Raw genomic sequence first — 24,873 nt, 5'->3', positions numbered from 1 at the left:
GCAACTCCTGCAGCTCAATTCCAGAAAAATAAATGACCCAATCAAAAAATGGGCCAAAGAACTAAACAGACATTTCTCCAAAGAAGACATACAGATGGCTAACAAACACATGAAAAGATGCTCAACATCACTCATTATTAGAGAAATGCAAATCAAAACCACAATGAGGTACCATTACACGCCAGTCAGGATGGCTGCTATCCAAAAGTCTACAAGCAAGAAATGCTGGGGAGGGTGTGGAGAAAAGGGAACCCTCTTACACTGTTGGTGGGAATGCAAACTAGTACAGCCGCTATGGAAAACAGTGTGGAGATTTCTTAAAAAACTGGAAATAGAACTGCCATATGACCCAGCAATCCCACTTCTGGGCATACACACTGAGGAAACCAGATCTGAAAGAGACACGTGCACCCCAATGTTCATCGCAGCACTGTTTATAATAGCCAGGACATGGAAGCAACCTAGATGCCCATCAGCAGATGAATGGATAAGGAAGCTGTGGTACATATACACCACGGAATATTACTCAGCCATTAAAAAGAATTCATTTGAACCAGTCCTAATGAGATGGATGAAGCTGGAGCCCATTATACAGAGTGAAGTAAGCCAGAAAGATAAAGAACATTACAGCATACTAACACATATATATGGAATTTAGAAAGATGGTAACGATAACCCTATATGCAAAACAGAAAAAGAGACACAGAAATACAGAACAGACTTTTGAACTTTGTGGGAGAATGTGAGGGTGGGATATTTCAAAAGAACAGCATGTATACTATCTATGGTGAAACAGATCACCAGCCCAGGTGGGATGCATGAGACAAGTGCTCCGGCCTGGTGCACTGGGAAGACCCAGAGGAATCGGGTGGAGAGGGAGGTGGGAGGGGGGATCGGGATTGGGAATACATGTAAATCCATGGCTGATTCATATCAATGTATGTCAAAACCCATTGGAAAAAAAAAATAATAATAATAAAAATAAATTAAAAAAAAAATACATATGATTTGTTCCTAGAAGAAATATTCTTAGAAAACTAATGAGTACAAATCCATTTCCATAACTAAAATATAACAGGTTTAGTCCATACTAAAAATCAAGACCAGCTTTCTTAGGGTAATCTTTTGTCTGGCTAACACAGAAAATGGAGCAGCTAGAACCAGTTTGGGCAAGCCCAACTTCTAAGTGAGTCACCAGAAGCTAAAATGCTAATCTTTTTGAAGTAACTGTTTTCCACTCAGGTTTGTTCCAGGGTCAAACAGAGTTGCAGCATTCCAAAAAGAAACATGGAACTACCTCCTTGTAGAACATTTTGTCTTCATGTCACAAATATTGATGCCTATGGTTAATCAACTGCTGTTTCCTGACAAGAATGCGTGTCAAGACTGTTTTCTCTATTTACATTTCACATGAAGAAAAGAGTACCATCCCTTGAGAAAGCTGTTTCTTCGTTAGGGTGATTTCCATATCCAATCATTTTGTAAGACCTGAAAGTAAAGAACAAGGGCAATTACGAAGCAATTTTTGTGAAGTAAAAGGAAAAAGACTATCAAAATTTCAGTAAGAATCCATGACAGAAGTAAAATTAGAACTTGAGCGTCTACATATATGAAATATGCCATAGCTTGAAGATCATATCCCCTAATTTTTTTCTAGTCTATGGGCTGTTACTTCTGTGTTAACTAAGAAATCTTATCAATACATAATTATTTAAAAGAGAAGAAGACTATAACTGCATATTTTCTAGTTATAGATATATATTTTTGAGTATTTAGTATCTCTCAGCCACTGAAAACACATCATCTCAGATAATACTCATATGACTGTTATAATCATCTCTATGTTACAGATGAGGAAAATGAGGCTTAAAGAGATTGGATGGCAAGACTTCCAAAATGACGAGAATGAAACCACTCTCCAGGAAAAAAAAATACTAACGGGTGAAAATTGTAAAAAGCATTCATTTAAACCTCTGGAAACTGTCCTAAAGGCATTTAAGCAAATGGGGAAACATTCATTCAAGAAAATCTTCTAAGTCTCAATAAGAACAATGAGAGTCTGTAGCACTTGAACCATGACTCACTCTATTATTCAGCTGGATGCAGTGAAAACTCCATCACAGTGCATGCATCTAAAAAGGGGCTCCCAATCTTTAGCTCCCTGTCTGGGGCTGTGTTATCTCTGTGTGAACAGCAGGCTGCCAGAAGTTCTTATTTCTTCTGGTCCACAGTGTAAAGTAGGCAAGACTGAGAAGACCCACTTTCTCACCAAGCCCCCATTTGTAAGGCAGAAGCTCTGGCCCAGGCACAATAGATAGATAATATTGAGTTCATGATTTTAACCTTTCTCACTCCACTTCTCTTCTCCCAGTTCACTTATAGAGTTGAAATCCCATGTTGAAAGGGTCAAGTCAGGAAAACTGGGACAGCTGCCGCTTGCTTCCATGACCAGTTGTAGAACAGGAGTATCATTCCTGGGAAAGCAGACGTTTATCCTAGCATTGGCACAGTGGTGCCTTGGCAGAACCATGATAGAGGCCACAGGAAAGAAATTCTCTCCAGTCTTATCTGGGGGGACTGATCTTGTTTGGAACAGAGTGAGGAACACCTTACCTAAGGCTGTTATCATTAACAACCGATCTTGGTGGAAAGCAATGAGGAAGCTGGTCGCTTTGCTGTTGCCATTTAGTCACTAAGTCGTGTCCGACTCTCTTTCGACCCCAAGAACTGTAGTCCACCAGGCTCTTCTGTCCATGGGATTTCCCAGACAAGAATATTGGAGTGGGTTGCCATTTCCTTCTCCAGAGATCTTCCTGACCGAGAGATTGAACCTGAATCTCCGGAATTGCAGGCAGATTCTCTGCTGATGAGCCACCAAGAAACCCCAAGCAAAATTGCAGAATAGTCAGAAGTTTGACAGAACCTGGGAGAGAAAACCAAGAAAAGCCCTCCCAGGATTAGAAACAACTCTGGGAATCAGAAAAGTTGTGCACATCATTGAGATTGCACATACTCAGGAACAATTCATCTCAAATCCTTGGTACTGGTGCTTCCTTTCTTTTTTCAACTTTCTCCATGTGTGAATGGGAGTGTCAATAACTTGTCCTATATATGCTCCTCCAATTTACTTTGAGGGCAAATAATTTGTTTTCTAGATTCACTGGTATAGAAATAGAGAGGAATTTTGTGGGATCATACCCAGTATCTTAATCCTACCTGATTTAGATGATATGGTTGATGAGATTTGGGACTTTTGAGCTAGTAGATGGTATTTTGGACTTTGAATTGATGCTATAATAAGTTGAGGCTTTTGTGGATTTGGGAATGGGAGGAATGTATTTTGTATGTGGAAAAAAAAAAAATATATATATATATATATGAATCTTTGGGGGCCAAATGGCAGATTGCAGTAGGCTGAATAATGGCCACCACAATATGACCACATCTTAATCTCTGGAACCTATTAATGGTACCTTACATGGCAAAAAGGACTTTGCATGTGTGATTAAATTAAAACTCATAATGGGGAGAGTCTCCTGGATTATCCACGTGGACCTAATGTAATCCTAAGAGTCCTTAATAAAGAGGATGCAGGAAGTCAGACAGACAGGTTGACAATATGTGATCAAATCAGAGATTGGGGTGATGGAGCCACGACTCAAGGAATCCCAGTAGCCTCTAGAAGACAGAAGAAATAAGGAACTGATTCTCCCCTGAACATCCAGAAGGAAACAGTCCTGTTGGCATCTTGACTTTAGCCCAGTGAAACTGACTTTGGATATCTGATCTCTAAAATTGTAAGAGAGTAAATCTGCAATATTTTTAGCCTCCACATTTGTGGTAATTTGTTATGGCATTCATAGTACTCTGTTACAGTAAATATGCAAGTAATTATATAAAAAGTATAAAATTTCATATTTTCTCCCTTCTTTTCTTAACTAATTTACAAAGCAATTCTCTTATTACAATATAAATGTAATTGTATTGTTAAATCTATAACATAGAGAACTACAATATTCTTGACAATAACAGCATAAAGGAGGAGGGTGTGAACCAAGCCCTATTAGAATTAGGAAATGATACCAGATGATAACAGACCTCTGCCAGATAAAATATAGAGAATGCAAAAGATACATAAGAAGGTTAAACTAACAAACTCTGTAACTGAAATATAGGCTAGGTTTTCTTTCTTCTCTCAGTTTCTTTAAACAATATATTAATATAAACTAATGATTATATCAATGTATTGTTAGATTTGAAACATGTATAAGTCCACTATGTATAACTATAATAGCACCAAAATTGTGGAGAGAGAATTAAGATATATAAGAACAAAGTTTCTACATTTTATTGACACTAAGACAGTATAAAGCTGACATAGATCCTGATAAGTTAAAATGTAGTTAGTAATTCATAGAACAGCTACTAAGAAAACAGGACAGAAGTATAATTCAGTTCAGTTCAGCTGCTCAGCCATGTCCAACTCTTTGCGAACCCATGAACCACAACACGGCAGGCCTTCCTGTCCATCACCAACTCCTGGAGTTCACCCAAACTCATGTCCATTGAGTCGGTGATGCCATCCAACCATCTCATCCTTTGTCATCCCCTTCTCCTCCTGCCCTCAATCTTTCCGAACATCAGGGTCTTTTCAAATGAGTCAGCTCTTTGCATCAGGCGGTCAAAGTGTTGGAGTTTCAGCTTCAACATCAGTCCTTCCAGTGAACATCCAGGATTGATCTCCTTTAGGATGGACTGGTTGGATTTCCTTGCAGTCCAAGGGACTCTCAAGAGTCTTCTCCAACACCACAGTTCAAAAGCATCAATTCTTCGGCTCTCATCTTTATTTATAGTTCAACTCTCACATCCATACATGACCACTGGAAAAACCATAACCTTGACTAGACGGACATTTGTTGACAAAGTGATGTCTCTGCTTTTTAACATGCTGTCTAAGTTGGTCATAACTTTCCTTCTAAGGAGTCAGCGTCTTTTTATTTCATGGTTGCAATCACCATCTGCAGTGATTTTGGAGCCCCTCGAAAATAAAGTCAGCCACTGTTTCCACTGTTTCCCCATCTATTTGCCATGAAGTGATGGGACTGGATGCCATGATCTTAGTTTTCTGAATGTTGAGCCAACTTTTTCACTCTCCTCTTTCACTTTCATCAAGAGACTCTTTAGTTCTTCTTTATTTTCTGCCATAAGGGTGGTGTCATCTGCATATCTGAGGTTACTGATAGTTCTCCTGGCAATCTTGATTCCAGCTTGTGCTTCTTCCAGCCCAGCGTTTCTCATGATGTACTCTGCATATAAGTTAAATAAGCAGGGTGACAATATACAGCCTTGACATACTCCTTTCCCGATTTGGAACCAGTCTGTTGTTCCATGTCTAGTTCTAACTGTTGCTTCCTGACCTGCATACAGGTTTCTCAAGAGGCAGGTCAGGTGGTCTGGTATTCCCATCTCTTTCAGATTTTCCACAGTTTATTATGATCCACAGTCAAAGGCTTTGGAAAAGTCAATAAAGCAGAAATAGATGTTTTCTGGAAATCTCTTGCTTTTTTGATGATCCAGCGGATATTGGCAATTTGGTCTCTGGTTGCTCTGGCTTTTCAAAATCCAGCTTGAACATCTGGAAGTTCATGGTTCACGTATTGCTGAAGCCTGGCTTGGAGAATTTTGAGCAATACTTTACTAGGGTGTGAGATGAGTGCAATTGTGCTGTAGTTCGAGCATTCTTTGGTATTGCCTTTCTTTGGGACTGGAATGAAAACTGACCTTTTCCAGTCCTGTGGCCACTGCTGAGTTTTCCAAATTTGCTGACATATTGAGTGCAGCAGTTTCACAGCATCATCTTTTAGGATTTGAAATAGCTCAACTGGAATTCCATCACCTCCTCTAGCTTTGTTCATAGTGATGCTTCCTAAGGCCCACTTGACTTCACATTCCAGGATGTCTGGCTGCATGTGAGTGATCACACCACTGTGATTATCTGGGTCATGAAGATCTTTTTTGTATAGTCTTCTGTGTATTCTTGCCAAATGTCATTAAAAGAATTAAAATGTTACACTAGAAAATATCTACCTAATACAAAAAAGGCAATAAAGGAGGAATATAGGCACACAAAAAAATTGAGACCTGTAGAAAATAAAAAGCAAAATTCGAGATATAAATCCAACCATATAAATAATATTATTAAATGTGAATTTATTAAATAACCCAATCAAAAGAAATAGTAACATTGTATTACAAGAAACAAAACAAAATCAGGATCAAACTATATGTTGTCTATGGGATGTTCACTTTAGATTAAACAATAAAAATGTAAGTCAAAGGTAAGAGGATGGAAAAAGATATACCATGGCAACATCAATCACAAAAAACCTAGAGTCGTTATATTAATATCAAACAAAATATACCTTAAAACAAATGTATTACTAGATATGGTGTGTAATTTAATAATGATAAAAGGGTTGATCCACCAGGAAGACATAGCAATTGTAGACATATTAGTTTCTAACAGCAGAACTCCAAAATATGTAGCAAAAACTGACAAAATTGAAAAGAAAAATAAAAAATCCAACAATAATATTTAAAAACTTTAATATTCCACTTTCGATAACTGATAGAAAAATTAGACAGCAAATCAAGAAGTGAGAGCATTATTCAGCAATAAAAATGAAGTATTGATCACACCACTAATTAGATGAAATATGAAAATATTGTGTTAAGTGAAAGAAGCCTGGCACAAAATCACATGTTATATGATTCCATGTATATAAAACATGAAGACTAGACAAATTTATAGAGGTAGGAAGTAGATTAACGGTTGCATGGGTCAGTGAGGTTTGCAAAAATTCAGGGCAAGAATGGAAATTGATAATGGATTTCTTTTGGGAATGAAGAAAATGTTCAAAATTAGATACTGAGGCATGCATAATTATGAATAAACTAAAAAGCATTGAATTGTATACTTTAAGTGGGTGCATTGTCAGGTTAGTGATTTATATACCAACAATCTTCTTGAAGAAAAAAGATACAATCTGAGCTGGGGCTGGCAAATTTCTGATCACAGGCCAGTTGTGATCCCTTGCCTGTTTTTGTATAGAGTGTGAGTTAAGAATGTTTTCACATTTTTTAATGGTTAAAAAATTAAGAGTATTTCATGATGTGCAAATTATATGAAATTCAAATTTCCACATCCATTAAAAATTTATTGAAATATACATATACACATGGTAAGTAAGATTTCTAAGTTTATTTAAATATAAGTTGCAGACTTGAATTCAAACTCATCTAGACTGAATGTAGATCCCTCTAGTATAATCGTAACAAAAGTCCTAAGCCATAATCATAGAAATGAGACTCAATTCAGATAGATTCTGAGATGCAGAACTATCACCAATAGCCATCACTGGGTTATGTGTTGGGAAAGGGGTCACAAGTGTTGACTAGCAGAAATTTCATGGGAAGGCAAAGGCAGGAGAGTTATAATATCCTTACTTTCTACAAGGAAATTCTTGAACTAAAGCATGAGTTAGGAGATGCTCTTTACATTAACATACTCTGACCCCATGAATACATAAGACATGAATACCCTTTCCTATGGGAGGTTGCAATGCAGCAACCTGTTTAGAATTTCTTTTGATTGTTGCACCTTCATGCAAGGGATTCTTGCATCTATGTGAATAATTTTATACCCAATACGATCTAACTTTTTTTAGTGAATGAGTTCTTTACTTACCCATGAAGATACAGTTTTCAAGAATATGAACAAACTTTTACAAAGTCTAAGTGGAAGAGTTGTAGTTTGAAACCAGGTCTGTTGAGTCAACAGAACCTCTGCTTCCTTAGTGCACCATAGAGTTCTCATAGCATCACAAAAAAGAACAATTAATATTCTAATTTTTTTCTTACTGCAAGGAAGAATACGACTTTGGTTACTGAATAAGCTTTATCTACCTCATATGTGCTTCTTTTCATGTATAATCATATGCAATATATCCTGAGCTGTTTTGGCACCTATGATAATTCTCTAGTCTTTACTTGTGAGAATCTATGTGTATTTCAAAGACACCTGTTTGAGAACCATCTGAGGCAGAGACTTATTTCTACAGGGTCCAAGCAGGTAGTATAAATGTATGCAGTAGGTCAGGTGTAGAACAAAAGGAAGCCATGTTGTGGGAGAGAGAGGCGGTGTCTGCACAATATCCATTTTTCTTTTTGTTCTAGACAATAGAACCTCAAATAGAACCTAACCTGGGCGCATGATTCCTTGGAATAAGGCCTTCATTCCAAAGCCTTCTTGTAGCTCCAGATTGCTCATGTTAGAGTTCTGGACAGTGCTATGCTGGGCCTGGCTGTGCTTGGCAGAGCCAATGGTGCACATTGCTCCTAATTTTTGATGTCAGGTTGGAGGCTTGAAATCAGCATGGCAGGAGAATTTATACAGTGAAAATTACAGGGCTGTTTATCAAACATTTACTAACACACTACTGGTTTGAAATAATGAGCTGTAAACTGCATTACTCTCCTTAAAAATATCTTGCGTAAGCCTCTCACCTCTTCTTTCTTGCTTTTTCCTTCATCTTTCTGCTTGGCATGAGGAGGTGATAGGTGGTGCTAAAGCAGCCTTCTTATACCATGGAGGTAGGTCCTTGATGACTTCACAGAGAAATAATACTACACATTTGTTGGCTTTCAGAGGATACTGATGCAGGTGGTCTAGGGGCCACACATTGAGAACTCCTATTACTTTTGATTTTTTCTTTCAGGCAGTTGAATAAAATCATAACTGATACTGTTAAGAGATTCTGGTGAAATAGAGAAAACATGCCTTATCTGAATGCATTCATATTCAAAATTTTAAAATATAGAGCTGATCAGTAATACACATCAGTTGGCCTAATTAAGCTGTGGAACAGAGTGAAAAGAGCTAAAATCTGGACTTAACGTGAAGCACTCTGCTGTCAGCAATTGATACCTCCCACCCCAGGAGAAGGAAAAGGCAATGTATGTGTTATTTTTGTTAGTTGCTAAATCATGTCTGACTCTTTACAACTCCATGGACTGTAGCCCGCCAGGCTCTTCTGTCTGTAGAATTTCCCAGGCAAGAGTACTGGAGTGGATTGCCAATTCTTTAGGGGATCTTACTGACCCAGGGATTGAACACACATCTGCATTGGCAAGCCAATCCTTTACCACCGAGCCACCAGGGAAACCCGGTGTATGTGTAAATAATGAAAATGAAGTCACTCAGTCGTGTCTGACTCTTTGCGACCCCATGGACTGTAGCCTACCAGGATACTCAGTCCATGGGATTTTCCAGGCAAGAGTACCGGAGTGGGTTGCCATTGCCTTCTCCAGGATCTTCCTGACTCAGGGATCAAACCCAGGTCTCCCATATTGTAGGCAGACGCTTTACAGTCTGAGCCACCAGGGAAGCCCCTAAATAATGAAAGTTATCAGTAAAGTAAGTTTAAACAGTGAACAGTGTGGAGATTGGAGTAGACCCACCCACTGCACACCCAGAACTTGCTTAGGTCGTTTTACATACCCATGCATACTGGCTTCAGGTGCATCTTTCTTTTCTAAAAATGTTTAATTATTTATTTATTTGGGGATTGTAATGGGTTTTGGTGGCTGGGCTGGCGATCTCTCTAGTTGTAGAGAGAGGGGCCTACTCTCCAGTTGCAGTGCATGGGCTTCTCGTTGCAGGGGCATCTCTTGTTGCAGAACATGGGCTTTGGGGAAATGGGCTTCAGTCGTTGCAGCACGGGCTTCAGTGGTTGTGGTTCACATGCTTAGTTGCTCCGTGACACATGGGACCTTCCTGGATCAGGGAATCAAACCCATGTCTCCTGCACTGGCAGGCAGATTCTTTACCCCTAAGCCACCAGGGAAGCCCCACTCCAGGTGTTTCATTCTTAAATTGCCAGCATTGTGTCTTTGTTGGAGGGTTGGTCTCAGGCTGCTAGAAATGGTCTTACTTCACTTTGTTCAAAGTACTTTCGAGTTTATATTTCCCCAGGGGCAGATATTAACCAATGATTGACAGTTGCAGGGAAATAAATATTCCAGCTGTGTTGTCTTGGTCAGGATGAATTTGAGGTGTGATCAACACTGTCTTCAGACATCTTTTGTTGGACAGAACCAGAGTTACCCTCCATAAGACTTTGCTTAATTACACACATCTGCTTATTCTCCTTACCTTACAAGTCCTATTTCTTTACCTCTCTACCAGTTTTTCCTGGGAAAACTTAGTTTTAATCATATTAACATGAATGCTCATCTCAGAGTCTGTTCCTGGGGACCCAACTTAAGACAGAGCTAATAAGAATTTTAATCTTCTTCCCAGAAAGCAATGGAAGAATAAAGATCAATCATCTTATCCTATCTTCCTCGAGGTTCTCCACTGAGATGTCTCAGATATCTAGATGTGCTTGGAAAGAAAATAAACTCATTTTGTAAATCCACATTCATTTAGGAAGATGGAAATATATATATATATATATATATGGAAATATATATATATATATTAACTTTAGAAGAGAAGCCAGACCCAGGGATATATTAAATTAAAACAGCTGGGCTGTCAACTAATAATGTATGAGTTAGGCTGATTTACTTTTCTATGAACTGCTTGTCCATCCTCTCCTAATTTTAAAATTCAGTACAGCTGTGAGTTTCATTAAATGTTTATGATCCTATTATAGGATATATTTTTAGCTTTAATAAAAGGAAGTTGATAAAACTTCATTATCTGTCGTTTCAATGGAAGAGTAAAAAATCTAACATCTACCAAGTGAGTCTATAATATGTCATTGTAAATCTTCTATTTCTCAAGTCTTTGTCTCTCTCTGACATCAAAGATAAATGACTATTACTAGAATTAATATCTCTTAAATATATCATGATTCTTCAACATTATTAGCCGAAAGGCTGTTATGAAAACTCCACTAAAATAGAATTTGATTTTCTTTCTATGAACTGAAAGGGTGACTTGGATTTTTTAGTACCTGTAGTGGAAATGCCTTTCTTCCATATTAACTCAGTGGGTTTTCTGGGGAGGAATAAAAGTATTTTATATGTGAGAAAGGAAATTACAAAATATAGTGGCAAAACTATTTTTTTTCCTTTTGAAAATCATGATCATTTAAATCACTTAGCTAGAAGAGGTTAATATCTCTTCCAGGCTCTGAATCTTGCTTAAAAGTGGTTTGGACTTGGTCGCAAAATAATACAGCTTAACTGACCTAGGGAGAGCTGTTAAGAAACATCCTCGGGATATTTGAAGTGCTCCTATTTCTCCTACCAAACAGGAAAGATAATTCTGTGTAAGTTTGTTTATAGTATTGTGAGTTACACACAAAATTTCTCTAGAAATGTGGGTCCATGTAAAAGCTCCTATAACACTTGCTATGGAGCTAGTTTCTAATGCTAACATAATTAAGCTTCATTTTGGATTGGAAGAAAATGCATTTGTAAGATACTGAAAACTGCTTCTATACTTTGTGGCTAACAAAGAAAAAAAACTAGAGAGTGGCAAAAAATGAAAGATAGTATTTGAAATTTAGTTACACATGAAGATTCTGTGAAACAAGTATTTTACATGATTACTTACTACACCAGCATCAGTAATAAGGTATTTAACTTCTGGAATTGTGACATTTTTATTTTAAAAATTGTATGAGAATTTGCATACATAGGCAGAGACGAACACTAGTGGCTCATATTAAGTTTTAGAAACTTCTTTGTTTTCGGATATATTCCCACAGAAGCAAAATCGGAAGATAATTAAAGAATATTTACCTCTCTTATGTCACTTAGGAATTTAGAAATTTTTATGCTTTCTCTACTCTTTTCCACTTGGAAAAGTTTGTCTTTGGCAGCAAAGATGAATAGATCAATTCACAGTAAGATGAAAGTCATTAGCTGTGGAAAAGATGACATAAAAATATAACGCCCTGCAAACTGTCTACCAACCTGTTCACTGAATTTCTTTAGTTTTTACTCTCCATACTTCCCTCTTGTTCTAATTTTCCTACTTAAGTTTTCCTATTTATTATGGAAGCTGTTTTGAACTGATTTTTGACATAAAATTGAGGTATGAATACAGAAATAAAACTAAAATGAGTGATAAGTGAAGATTTTTACAATGATTAGCATCGTCTCAGTTTTAGAGATGAGAAAGTTAATAAAACATAGAGGTAAATAACTTGCCTCAATTTACTGGAAGTAATTTTAGCTGTAAATTAAGACCTAGAACTTAGCACTTCTGATTCTGGACCTAGTAATTCTTTCAATGGAAACTCCAGTTTTTCTGAGGACATCTTTGAAACCAAATAGGTTGTAATGATCAACCAATTTTTTTTAAATTTTAGAAGGCAAACAGTTACCTTTCTGAAACATATCCTATTCCAAGTTTGAAATCATAGGTCTTAAAAATAGGTGGTGTACTTTTATTCTGCTATTAATGTCTTTCTTACTGAGGATAAGCCCCTTGTGGGACAGAACACAGGTAGATACCACCATATTAGAGGGCTTGCAAGAAAGAAACACCTCTTAGTGTGGTTGATTAAAAAAATGTTAAAGGGAAAAACAGGGTAAAATGTTGAAAAGAATCAGGCTTCATTATGCCAAAATCGTTATTTATCCATCATGTCATTATCAAACCATCCCACAAGTCCCTGTTTGCAAATTTTTATTCTCAGAAATGAAGTATATAATAGGCCATAAAATTCAGTTTCCACATCATCTTTGAATTTGTTTTAATATGAAGATCAGATGCATGAAATGATATGAGTTTATATTTAAGACTATAACCTATTTGAAACTTGAAAGCTTTTCCTCAATTTTTAATTTTCTCAGACTTCCTGGATAACCAGGTTGACTTTCTCATGCAGACTTTTAATATCAAATTGTAGATTTTGATAACATTTTCTTCATAATGCTCTGTTCTTTTTTTAAAAACTGATGCTTACATTTAAAAGTAGAATATTTTTTTAAAAAGTGTGCCAATAAATTACACTTATGGCAAAATAATGAATTGAACAACCATAGCTAACTGGTGTATAATCTTATCAAATACAGTGTTATTAGAATCAGAGAATAAAATTGTATTTCCAAGGCAGGGCAAGAAAAACTAATACAGAAAAAGCTGTTTATAGGTTTTTCTACTGAATATTTATTTTCCTGTTGGTGAGATTGCTTTTAGAACTAGTGTTCTATTTTTATTATTCTCCTTTTGCCTATATTTGACATTTTTAGAAAATTTTCATCAGAAACTATAGAATTTGTGTACACTGCTTGCATATGTATTTTCTAGAATATTCATTGCCTAAAATAGAAGTTTTTATGTCACAATATCTAGTCTTTTATTCATTCTGAATCTACCACTATTACTATACCTAAAGTGATACCTGTAGAAACTCAAAATGCAAAATGATAAAAGGGTGTATTTTACATTTACTACCTATTAAATTGAAGGAAATGATTAAAACATGTTATTAATATAAACTTAAGGCAAATATCATTTTAACTATTGATCACATGCTGAAAGCATTGCTTTGGAAAAATCAATTTAAAGAACTAACTGTTTAACTATAGTCAGATCATTTAACATTTTCAAGCATTATTTTTTCAAAGATATTATGAGGTATTGAATTAGATGAATTTCAGTCTCTTCTTACTTTCACCTTACAAATGACTCTTCTTTCAACATTCTCAGTTAAAAATTACTTAGGATAAAAAATAGGGAGAGATGGTATTCTGCTCCCTGTATTTATCAAAACCTAATATATTTCTGAGAGAATTTCATTAGATTAATCTGGTCAGACCACCTGTGGGTTTGTTTTTTTTTTTTTTTTCCCCTTGTGCAATATCTAGGGGCCAGAGTCACTGAAAAACATAAAAAAAAAAAAAAAAAATGAAACTGAGGTTGTGACATAAGGAAGTAAATATGACCTGAGAGGTTAAGAAGGAGGGATTGTACTATTGGAATATACCATGAAAGGATAGGAATACCCTTGACTCAAAAGAAATATTGACCTTAATAAAACCCAAAGAGCCAGTTATTTTGTTAGCATGAGTTTACACAGGAAAAGCAGGAACTTGCAATCTGGGACAAGCAGACTGTAGTGAGTTAGAGGTGAGTCTGAAGAACAGAGAAGAGGGGTTTGCTTTTAAAAAGGAAATAAGAACCGCCCCCTGGGAAGACTGTGGTGGTAATTCAGTGGCTACAGGTGGTGCGCAGCTTGTCAGAAGGAGATGTTCTTCGTCCTGGGGGTCTGAAACCTGCCGTGGGTGAGCCAGGCATGAGAGCTCCCCCTTCAGGACTTCCCCACTCCATTTTAGATGAGGTTTCCTTCCTGTGTTTTCACAGAAACAGGACTTTTATTATGAAAGGTGGAGAAGAGCTGAGTGGTCAAAAGATATATTCCTCACGAAAATCTATAGAATGGTGGAGAGAATTTGTATGAAGCTAACAGGAGATTAGAAACAAACTTTGACCGTATATCATTAGTGGTTACCACGATTGCTTGGGCTCCTATCCTGACTATGTCACTCATAGTTTGGGGACTCTGGACAATTCATTTTAAACTCTCTTTAAGTGCTTCAGATTCCTCACCTACAGAATATGGATGATGATGCCTTCTTCACAGGGTTGCTATGAGGATTACATGAGGTTAAACATGAAATTCCTGGCATAAACGAAGTACTCAATAAATATTTACTATTTTTATCACTGTTGGACATGAATTTAAGCAAACTCCAGGAGACAGTGGTGGACAGAGGAGCTTTGTGCTGCGTAGGTTGCAAAGAGTTGGACATGACTTAGTGACTAAACAACAGAGACAATAACAACGTTATTATCACTGAAGGAATGTTCTAGAGAGGACCTGACCACAGAAATTTAATAGATTAAATTCACCTAGTGACAAAGCTAGACTTCAAGTACAGATTCAATGGAAAAATCTCATTTCTTGAGAGCAGAGCATGTGATAAATTCTTGTCTTACCTCACTGATAGTTTCACCCAGTAAAAGGTAAAGAAAGTTATTAGGAAAATTGGTACAAGTGACCCATGCACTTGCATATTGACTGCTTAAAAAAATCAGAACAAAGTATTGAAAAGAATCAGTGTAAGTTCCCAGGAAATTACTGACAGGATCAGGTTTTAAATTGGCAAAACACAAGAAGAAAGGCCACATACTTACACATTACGGTGATACTGACTGTCAGGATAATGTCAGAGGTGCTAAAGTCTAAAATGAACGGTGATGTATGAAAAATGTTAAGGTTAACAAAAAGTTTTAAATATGTAAGGGAATTTCCAGGAAAGCAGAGTTGATATATGTGACGTATATTCTTCAGCAAAAAGCTATTAACGAGCCAAGCTTGACGCCTGCTGGTGAAGGAGGTGCTCAAGCCTAATTGCTATTTGGTAGAAAAGGGATCGAGACCTGGAAGCCCTTCCATCTGAGATTCAAAATTGTAGACATTCGTTGGGATAAGCTGAAGTAGTCTTAACCCTGGGCTTGTGTCATATAAGGGCAGTTGCTCCCTAAGATAAAGCTAGCATTAAGGTAGGAAGAAATGGTGCTAATGGGTTGATCTCTATGCCAGGTCAGGTGGGTGAGTTAGAATGATGATCCTGAATCCATGAGGGAATAGAATCCATGAGAAACACTGAACAGATATTGTCCCTATTAACCAGTGGGCAGGCTATGTGAGGCTGTCCAACAAGTCTGAACACAGGCAACAGAGGCTCATGGTAACAACGAGAAGAGTGTTTTGACAGTCAAGGCTTCACAAAACCATAATGGGCAGAAATGGCATTTATCATTGGCAGCCCTGGTAAAGTTTTAGCAGGCAAGGAGAAGATGCTCTAGCACTAGCCACATGGAAGCAAACTGAAGCATCACTTTTATGAGCCAGATTTTATACAAACCACTTTTGGGTGTGGTGACCGTGCCAGTATCATAGCGACATGCTACCAAGAAGTGACCATAAATCCTCCAGCTTCAAGGGGTTATGTATGAGCTCTGGCTTGAGTGTTGAAGGAATAAAATCAAGCCTGACTCTTGGAATATAAATAAGCTTGGGGAGATTCCATCAGGGAAGGAAAGCACAGGCTTAACTTCCTATTAAACTAGGTAGATATAGCCTGGAGTAGTCCTTCTCAAACTGTGATGAAGGACCATTCCCTACTTCCCCCCTCTTCATGGACAAATACCTTTGTAAAATAATGAAAGTGAAAGTTCAGTCGCTCAGTCATATCCATGTGACACCATGGGCTGGAGCCCACCAGGCTCCTCTGTCTGAACTTCTCCAGGCAGGAATGCTGGAGTGGATAGCCATTCTCTTCTCCAGGGGGTCTTCCCACCCAGGGATCAAACCCAAGGATCAAACCCAGGTCTCCTGCATTGCAGGCAGATTCTTTACCATCTGAGTCACCAGGGGAGTCCTTGTAATAAAAATGAATTACTTGAAAAGATAAAAAATAAAGCCTTATTTTTAAATTATTAGATTCAACAAACATAAAATTAGAATTCAGTAAATATAATCATAAAAGGCATGACCTAGGGGAATAATAATTACAAGTTATACATATTGTTCATTGAAAATATAAGTGTGTATAGAGATGATTAATATACTTAAAAACTGAACTAGGGCCCTAAACAATAACTCAGTATTGAAAATGGCAATGCATAAATAGCATTGTGAGCAAATGAATGAGACTGTTTAGGCCAATGGGGCTTCTCCTATTTCTCCTGAAACATATCTTAAAGCCTTGGAAAAATGAGGCTGAACTCATGTGGTCACATAAAGCATATAGGGAAAGGAAGTTCTCTTGCTTTCATTCTGTCTGTGTGTATGAGTGTGTGTGCGTGCATGCATACTATCAGAAAGAGAACCTAATTCCAACCCACATTTACTAATATTCTCACTCTCTGATTTCAACTAATTGAAGATGACATTGAAAGCCTGGAAACATATCTTGTTTTACATAATATAAGTGACTAGAAACTTGGGTTAATTTGCAGGTATGTCAAACTCGTTCATGAAGAACCTGTTCTGTGATAACACTGGCATGCCCACATACAGCCCAACTGGGAACCTGACTTTTAATGTCGAAATCCTCTCACTGTATTAAAATGCACTATTCTTAATATATTACCCTTCATGATAAAAAGAGCTAACACTAAATTTTATTTATGCAAGATTTTCATTTTACATTTAATTTAATGAGAAGTATCAAATTTTATGGTTACTGTTTTTCAATTTTTTAAGACTCACAGGACATTGGGAATGTGCTGACTTGACATAAGGAGCACACAACAGTGAATAGTGTGATCAGGTGTGGAACTCTGGCTCACCATCATGCCAAAGCAAAGGTCTTGTCAGGCAATAAGAAATCAAGATCTTCCTTTACCCCTTTCCCTGACACCATCTAGACAATTTGCCTATCCATATAACAAAAGACGTCACAACTTTAAAATGCTGGGAATGGGGAGAAATAAAGCACATTTATAGATACTGTCTGCAAGCAGGGAGATGGGAAGACTAGATGAATGCATTCTACGGCCAGAAGAACTGGATTGTTGGAGTCCTGGCTCCACCACTTGTTTTAGTCGCTAAGTCATGTCTGACTCTTTTGTGACCTGATAGACTGTAAGCCAACAGAGTCCCCATGTCTATGGCATTTCCCAGGCAGGAATACTGGAGTGGGTTGCCATTTCCTTCTCCAAGGGATCTTCCTGAACGAAGGATTGAACTTGTTCCTCTTGTATTGGCAGGCAGGTTCTTTACCACTGAACCACCATGGAAGCCTGGTTCAAATCAATGTAGACTTAAATAAAATGTGCAGAAAATCTTCCTTTTATTACACTGAGCATTAATATACTATTGGAGGAAATGTGATCTGCTAGAGGTTATGCAGTGATTGGTTACCTGCCATTATTAATGACAGGGGGGATAATCGGCCCCAGTGGTATGGGGTCCGCACCAAGGGCTCAAACCATGTTAGCCTTTGTGGAATAGCAGCAGCTGGTACTTCTTGAGCACTAGCTATGTGCCATGTGAAGGCTAAACATTAACACAAATTATTGTCTCTTAATCCTCATAACAACCGTGTAAGACAGGAACAATCAATTTCTTTTTTAAAGAAGAGGAAATAATAATAGAGACTTAAGTCATTTGCCAAAGGCCAAAAAGTTATTAAATTGCAGAGCAAGTATTTCAACCTGACTGTCTAAAACTGAAGCTCCTACTTTTATACTAGTCTCTATCACCTCTTGATGACTTCTTTTACATTTTCCTAACTTGTACTAGGAGCAACACCATAAGTCTCCAGTGGCTTCCATCAAGTTACCCTTCCCTTCTTTATCTGCTCATTCACCTGAAAGAATTTGAAGTAAACTCAAATTCAAAATTCCATGGACAGAGGAGCCTGACAGGCTGTAGTCCATGGGGTCACAAAGAGTCGGAGACTACTAAGTGACTTTCACTTTACTTTTACAAATTCAAAGAGGAAAAAGTTGAAGGATCAAGTTTTCATTTTCCTGAGGAATGTGTCCAAAGAAATCAAGTTCTCTTTTGGTAAGTCATGGAACCTCAGTTTCCTTACCTAGAAACTGGGAATAATACATACCTTGTAGGGTTATTGTGATCATTAAATAGAATTACCCATGTTAAGTGCCTAAATCATGCCTAGAATATGAGTAGCTCTTGTTATTGTGGTCCTTGAGAGTTAGGGCAATGAAGGGAGGTGGAGACCAGAGCTTATGGAGGGAGGAAAAAAAAAAACTGAAGGAATTCATGGGTGGTTTAAAGACACATATGTGTATGCCTTGCAGATTTTTATTCAGTCCTAGGGTTACATGAATTCTTTCTTTCCTGCTACTCTCCTTGTGGAAAGCTCTGTCCTTTTAAAGCATATGGGTAAGTATCATATTGTGTGTGAAAAGCAAAGAGGCACTAGTCTAAAAATATGTAACCTGGATTCTATTCCTGGCCTAGCTACAGACTCCTGTTAACTTATTAATATGTGTATGTCTCAATTTCTTATACATGTATATATGTGTGTATTTATAGAATTAACTCCTTCTCCCCCATTTACAGGAATTTTGAAGTGATGACTGAACATCCACAAAATCCTGTTCTCTTAATGGAACCAATATGCACACACAAGGCTTATGCTATTAGGTCCCACACTTTTGTTATAAGTTGCTTTGTTGATGGAAAAGGGGCTCTAGCTATATGCTTATAAACAGAAAACTGTGTTCGTTTAATTGGAAGTTTTTTTTTTATGAATTTTTGAGTTTTTACATAAAAGTTTCTGATATTTAACTTTTACAAAATTAAAAATATTTATGCACCGAAGAAAGAAATTTAACAAGTATGCACTTTACCATAGCAACCTTATGCCAAGAAAGATATGATCTGAATGAACATTCTCTAAAAGCATGCTGTTGTTTAGCTGCTAAATCATGTCTGACTCTTTTGAGACCCCATGGACTGTAGTCCATCAGGCTCCTCTGTCCATGGGATTTCTCATGCAAGAATACTGGCGTGCATTGCCATTTCCTTCTCCACTCTAATTGCATAATTTCAGTTGATTGTTGCATTCAATTTGCTACTTACAGGTAAACAATATTCAAATTTGGAATTGGAAACTTGGAGTAGATGCTTTTAAAATTATTTATCCATTAGATACTTTGGCTTTGTCTTTACTATTCTAGATTTCTCTACAAACATCTTACAATCAGGGCATGGTAATGACCTTTGGAGATCAAAATATAAACATATGTTTAATATGCATTTGCATGCTAGGACTTCAACTCCAGAAATGTTTGATTCAGTTTGACCTACTCTGGGATCTATAAAACCATTTATAAGTGATTCTAAAATGTGTCCTTCACTAAGCTCTAAGATGACTTTCACAGACCTTTGTAATCCGAGGGATAGGTTAGCTTTGCTCTAGCATTGGCAGCTGTATCTGTAGAGACAGCATACTATTGGATTCCTAGAAATTTTGTTTTCCAATCTTACGTGTGTTTGGCAGGAGTGACAAATAAGGATGTGTGAGAAAATGAATAAAACATCTTGATTTATGAGGGTCTAGCACCAAGTTTACCTGTCTACCAACTAGAGATGCTCTGGGGTTCTCCTGTCTCACATTTATTTATTCCTCATGAGCTTTTTCCCGAGAAGTGAATCATCTATACTGCAGAAGCACTAGCATTTAGGAGTCTCTGGTAGTTTGACAGTATTCTGTGATAGCTCAGTGTAATGTAACAAAGGTATTTTCAATTGTATCTGATGTTTTCTCAAACCTTAAATATTCTATTTGCTTTGATTTTACCACTCCTTAAAATTATATGGGGCTTGCTGTTGCTAAGTCACTTCAGTCGTGTCTGACTCTGTGCGACCCCACAGATGACAGCCCACCAGGCTCCTGTCCCTGGGATTCTCCAGGCAAGAACACTGGAGTGGGTTGCCATTTCCTTCTCCAATGCATGAAAGTGAAAAGTGAAAGTGAAGTCACTCAGTCGTGTCTGGCTCTTCGCGACCCCATGGACTGCAGACCACCAGGCTCCTCCGTCCATGGGGCTCTCCAGGCAAGAGTACTGGAGTGGGGTGCCATTGCCTTCTTACCTGGTGGCTAAGTAGTAAAGAATCCACCTGCCAATGCAGGGAATGCAGTTTCAAATCCTGGGTCAGGAAGATCCCTTGGAGGAAGAATTGGCAACCCACTCCAGTAATAACCCACTGCTTGTAATATCCCATGGACAGAGGAGTCCGGTGGACTACAGTCCATGGGGTTTAAAGAGTCAGACACAGTGACTAAACAACAATAAAAAACATAAACTAAAATTAGTATAATATCCACACCAGAGGACAGTTGTTGCATAAAATATAGTCACAAATGAGCAAAGCACTTCGCAATTTGACAAGTGATATGCAAGTGTTGATTCGAATTAAAAATACCTTCCTGAACTTAATGATCCATAGGAAGTTGAAACTTGAAGGACATTTTATTATTTGTATGTGTATTTATCTAAAGGACATTTTATTATTTGTATATGTATTTAGTTAAACCCCACCTTTGACAAAATGTTAAGGTAGTTTTCTTAGAGAACAAATTTCGCCTTCATTAGAGGAAATTTTTCAAAATAATCATAAAAATAGTCTTTAAAAACAATTACCAAAGTACTGTATGGTGATTGTAACAAATAACACCAATGCAGAGACTTCAAAAGTAAAAGGAAGGGCGGCTACTCTACACTCTGCCCCCACATTCCGGAGGCAATAACTATTAATCCTCTTGGTATGTAGTATTCCAGGATTTTGGATGAAATCTCTCCCTCTCTCCATCTCTGTCTCTCCTTCCCTCCCTCCCTCTCAGCAGTTTAGTTTTCCTTGAACAAAAGTGGCCCCTTTTCACATATCAAAAATGTTCTCAACAAACTTTTAAGGCACCTCCAAAGTTCAGGTAATGCTGTGGTTGTGCTAATTTTGTGATTCTGAAAGTATCAAGAATGAAAAGATGTCCACACCCAATTTTTCTGTCAGGGAAACGCACACCTGTTTTCATGCCTTTGCATCTCTGTGTCTCCCCAGGGGATAAAGCTTTTACTCGGGGGGATTTCTGGTATGGGGAAAAGGGTCGTCACCACAGTCTTACTCTAAGTGATTATTATCACACTGGTAAGTTTCCACTGTGGCTGCTGGGTGCAGGCTGTGAACACATTTGAAGTCAGCAGGGGACCGTTAGAAACCTCCCCTTTGCTGAGAGGAGCTATAGAAACCTTTGCTTCACTGAAGCATACTTGCAACCTGCGGTCAGTCGCTTCTTTTTTCATGCAGGGCTGTTTTAAACTGTCTTCTATCCCACAGAGCAAAAACATACCCAACAAAAAAACAGTACAAACAATCCCCATGAGTGTTTTTGAATTTTCCTCTGCTAATCTCATTGTTAATGGTATGAGGTCTTGCCAGGAGTCATTTGTGGTTAAGGCTACAAAATAACATTAACAGTCACACAGTTAAAAACAATATCAAGCATGAAATCAAAGGCTACTAGATGCAAACCTTAGACTAATTGCTTTTCTACTTCTCTTATAGAAAAAGCATTTCACCTTCCTTACAGGTCACTGATTGCTATATGAGGAAGCATATTTAGTAATCTGTAGAAGATATAGGATGCTATACTTAATAATGACATATTTGCATTAATTGCATACTTGAAAATTTTCATATTAGATTATCAGTCAAAGAGTACCCTATTTAAAATAAAATGATCTACAGTGGTTAATGGAAGATGATTCAGATCCATATTCCCTTATCTATGTTTGTCCTTCACTGGCAGTGAATTTACCAGGACTTAAATTTCTATTTGGTCCAAATTGAAATGATGCTGTCCTTGGTTGAAAGCATTGATTTTTCCACCAAATAAAATTTAGGCAAAATTACCTTTTCTAGCAGGAATTTCAGGAGGAATTCAGCAGTCATATAAATGAAAAGCCTCCCACAACCATTAAGCCTAAGTCACCTAGGACTAATTAATCTGTTAAAAAATACTTTGAAGTTTGTATTATATGCAAAACATGGTATTGAGAAGTCTGTGTAGTTACAGGTATCACTCTTCTTCTGAAAGAGTTCAAAAACAAAAGGTGGAGACAAATTAAATCCACCACCAGATACCTACTAAAACAATGGTAAATCCTGGTGATAAGTTTTACCTAGCAGGCTATTGGTTTTAGTTGCTTATATATATTTCCCATTAATAAATCATAATATTATTGTAACTCATAAACATTGAAACAACTATTGAGATGCGGGGGGTGCAATAATAGTAGTGATAATTTTACCACTTCCACTGGCTCAATAGATACCAGAACTAAGACACCATTAGTTTGAAAACAAAACTGTATAAAATCATATCTTTTTCCAAGTATTGGTCGTTGATACTAACATATGATTAAACTTATCTTTGGCATTTGTATTTAAAAGCACTGACTTCATCATTTGGAGGGCTAAGGTTGATTATGGGTGTTCAGAATTTCATTATTACCTTCATGTGATTTGCAATCAAGTATTTGGTCCTCTGAAACAGATACAATTATTTTTATCTCGTTGCTTTGCTTTAAGAATAATGAATGCGAGCTCAGCCTTCCAAAGAGCTGTGAAAAGGGAGGCCTTGATGAAATAGTAGAAGACAATTCAAACAATCTTAGGAGGTGTCATGAATAAATAGTTCTGTTCAGTTCAGTTCAGTCACTCAGTCATGTACAGCTCTTTGCGATCCCATGAACCGCAGCACACCAGGCCTCCCTGTCCATCACCAACTCCCGGAGTCCACCCAAACCCATGTCCATTGAGTCGGTGATGCCATCCAACCATCTCATCCTCTGTCGTCCCCTCCTCCTCCTGCCCTCAATCTTTCCCAGCATCAGGGTCTTTTCAAATGAGTCAGCTCCTCCCATCAGGTGGCCAAAGTATTGGAGTTTCAGCTTCAACATCAGTCCTTTCAATGAATGCTCAGGGTTGATTTCCTTTAGGATGGACTGGTTGGATCTCCTTGCAGTCCAAGGGACTCTCAAGAGTCTTCTGCAACACCACAGTTCAAATGCATCATTTCTCCAGTGCTCAGCTTTCTTTATAGTCCAACTCTCACATCCATACATAACTACTGGAAAACCATAGCCTTGACTAGACGGACCTTTGTTGACAATAATAATATAGTACTGAGGTTTTACTGATGTGAGTTCCCACATCTCTTGGGGGTCCTTGGAGGCAGCAAGTAGTGATTGGGGAGAGAGAAGGTCTCCATATGCTGCTTCTCATCATTTTCCAACTTATTTCATTCATACCCCACTTAGCAGAAATTCCTTCAAGAGATGTTCAGTTAGCTGATAAAGTTTCTTGATTTTCTGTGCTGTTAAGAAATTATATCATTTGTTGTGTCTCCTATGGATATTTCACTGGGAAACAGTTCACTGGAAATTGGGGGAGACAATCATGATTAACTATCAGAATGAACCCAAAGTCTCTTGGATTACAAATATTTTTTACACAAGTATTACATGTAAATTTTTTCTACATATGCTTTTAGAATATATGGTTTGTAAGTCAACAGATAATATATCTATATTTTTTATTGTATTTTTAGTTGTTATAAGATATTTCAGTTTCCTATCATTTGGATTTTTCCCTACCTTAACTATATATTTTTTTCAATTTATGTATCTCTAATGTTGTCATTTGATTTAGCAATTACAACTAAAAATTTTTAAAGTGTATTAACATTGTTTTAATATTTGACTTCTATTCAATAAATGTATATCATTTTCAGTATCATTTCAGTATTTAATACTTTGTCCAGTTTTTTTTTAAGGTATAAATATTTGCTTGTCCAATTTAAGTAGAATGTAGAATTTAGCTATTTTGTTTCACATCTGCAAGTTTTTACCTCTTTGCATTTATGGTTGAACCACTGTGACCTGTAGATTTCTGAAATCTGAGAATTTAAACTCATGTTTATATTCAAGACCCACCAAAATGCAGATATTGCGTGAACCCTTAACCATACAACAGAACAAAGAAAATCCAGAAATGTTCATTAAAATACATTTTTTTTTTTTTTTGCACAGCTAATTGCTAAAGTAATTATAAGTACTTAGGGAGGTTGTTTTTTTTTGCTGTTTCAAGCTATTATGAATATGGATATATATATTTCTGTCTTGAATCACTTAAGTTTATAGTTTTTCACTTAATCTTTAAGATGAAAATAAGAACATTTATCACACAATGAGTGATACGAGAAATAGTGCTTTATACAGCATTTTTGAGATACCCAAAGGAA

The sequence above is a fragment of the Dama dama genome, chromosome 8, assembly GCF_033118175.1.
Source record: "Dama dama isolate Ldn47 chromosome 8, ASM3311817v1, whole genome shotgun sequence".
NCBI lineage: Eukaryota > Metazoa > Chordata > Mammalia > Artiodactyla > Cervidae > Dama > Dama dama.
This window is presented reverse-complemented; position numbering follows the sequence as displayed.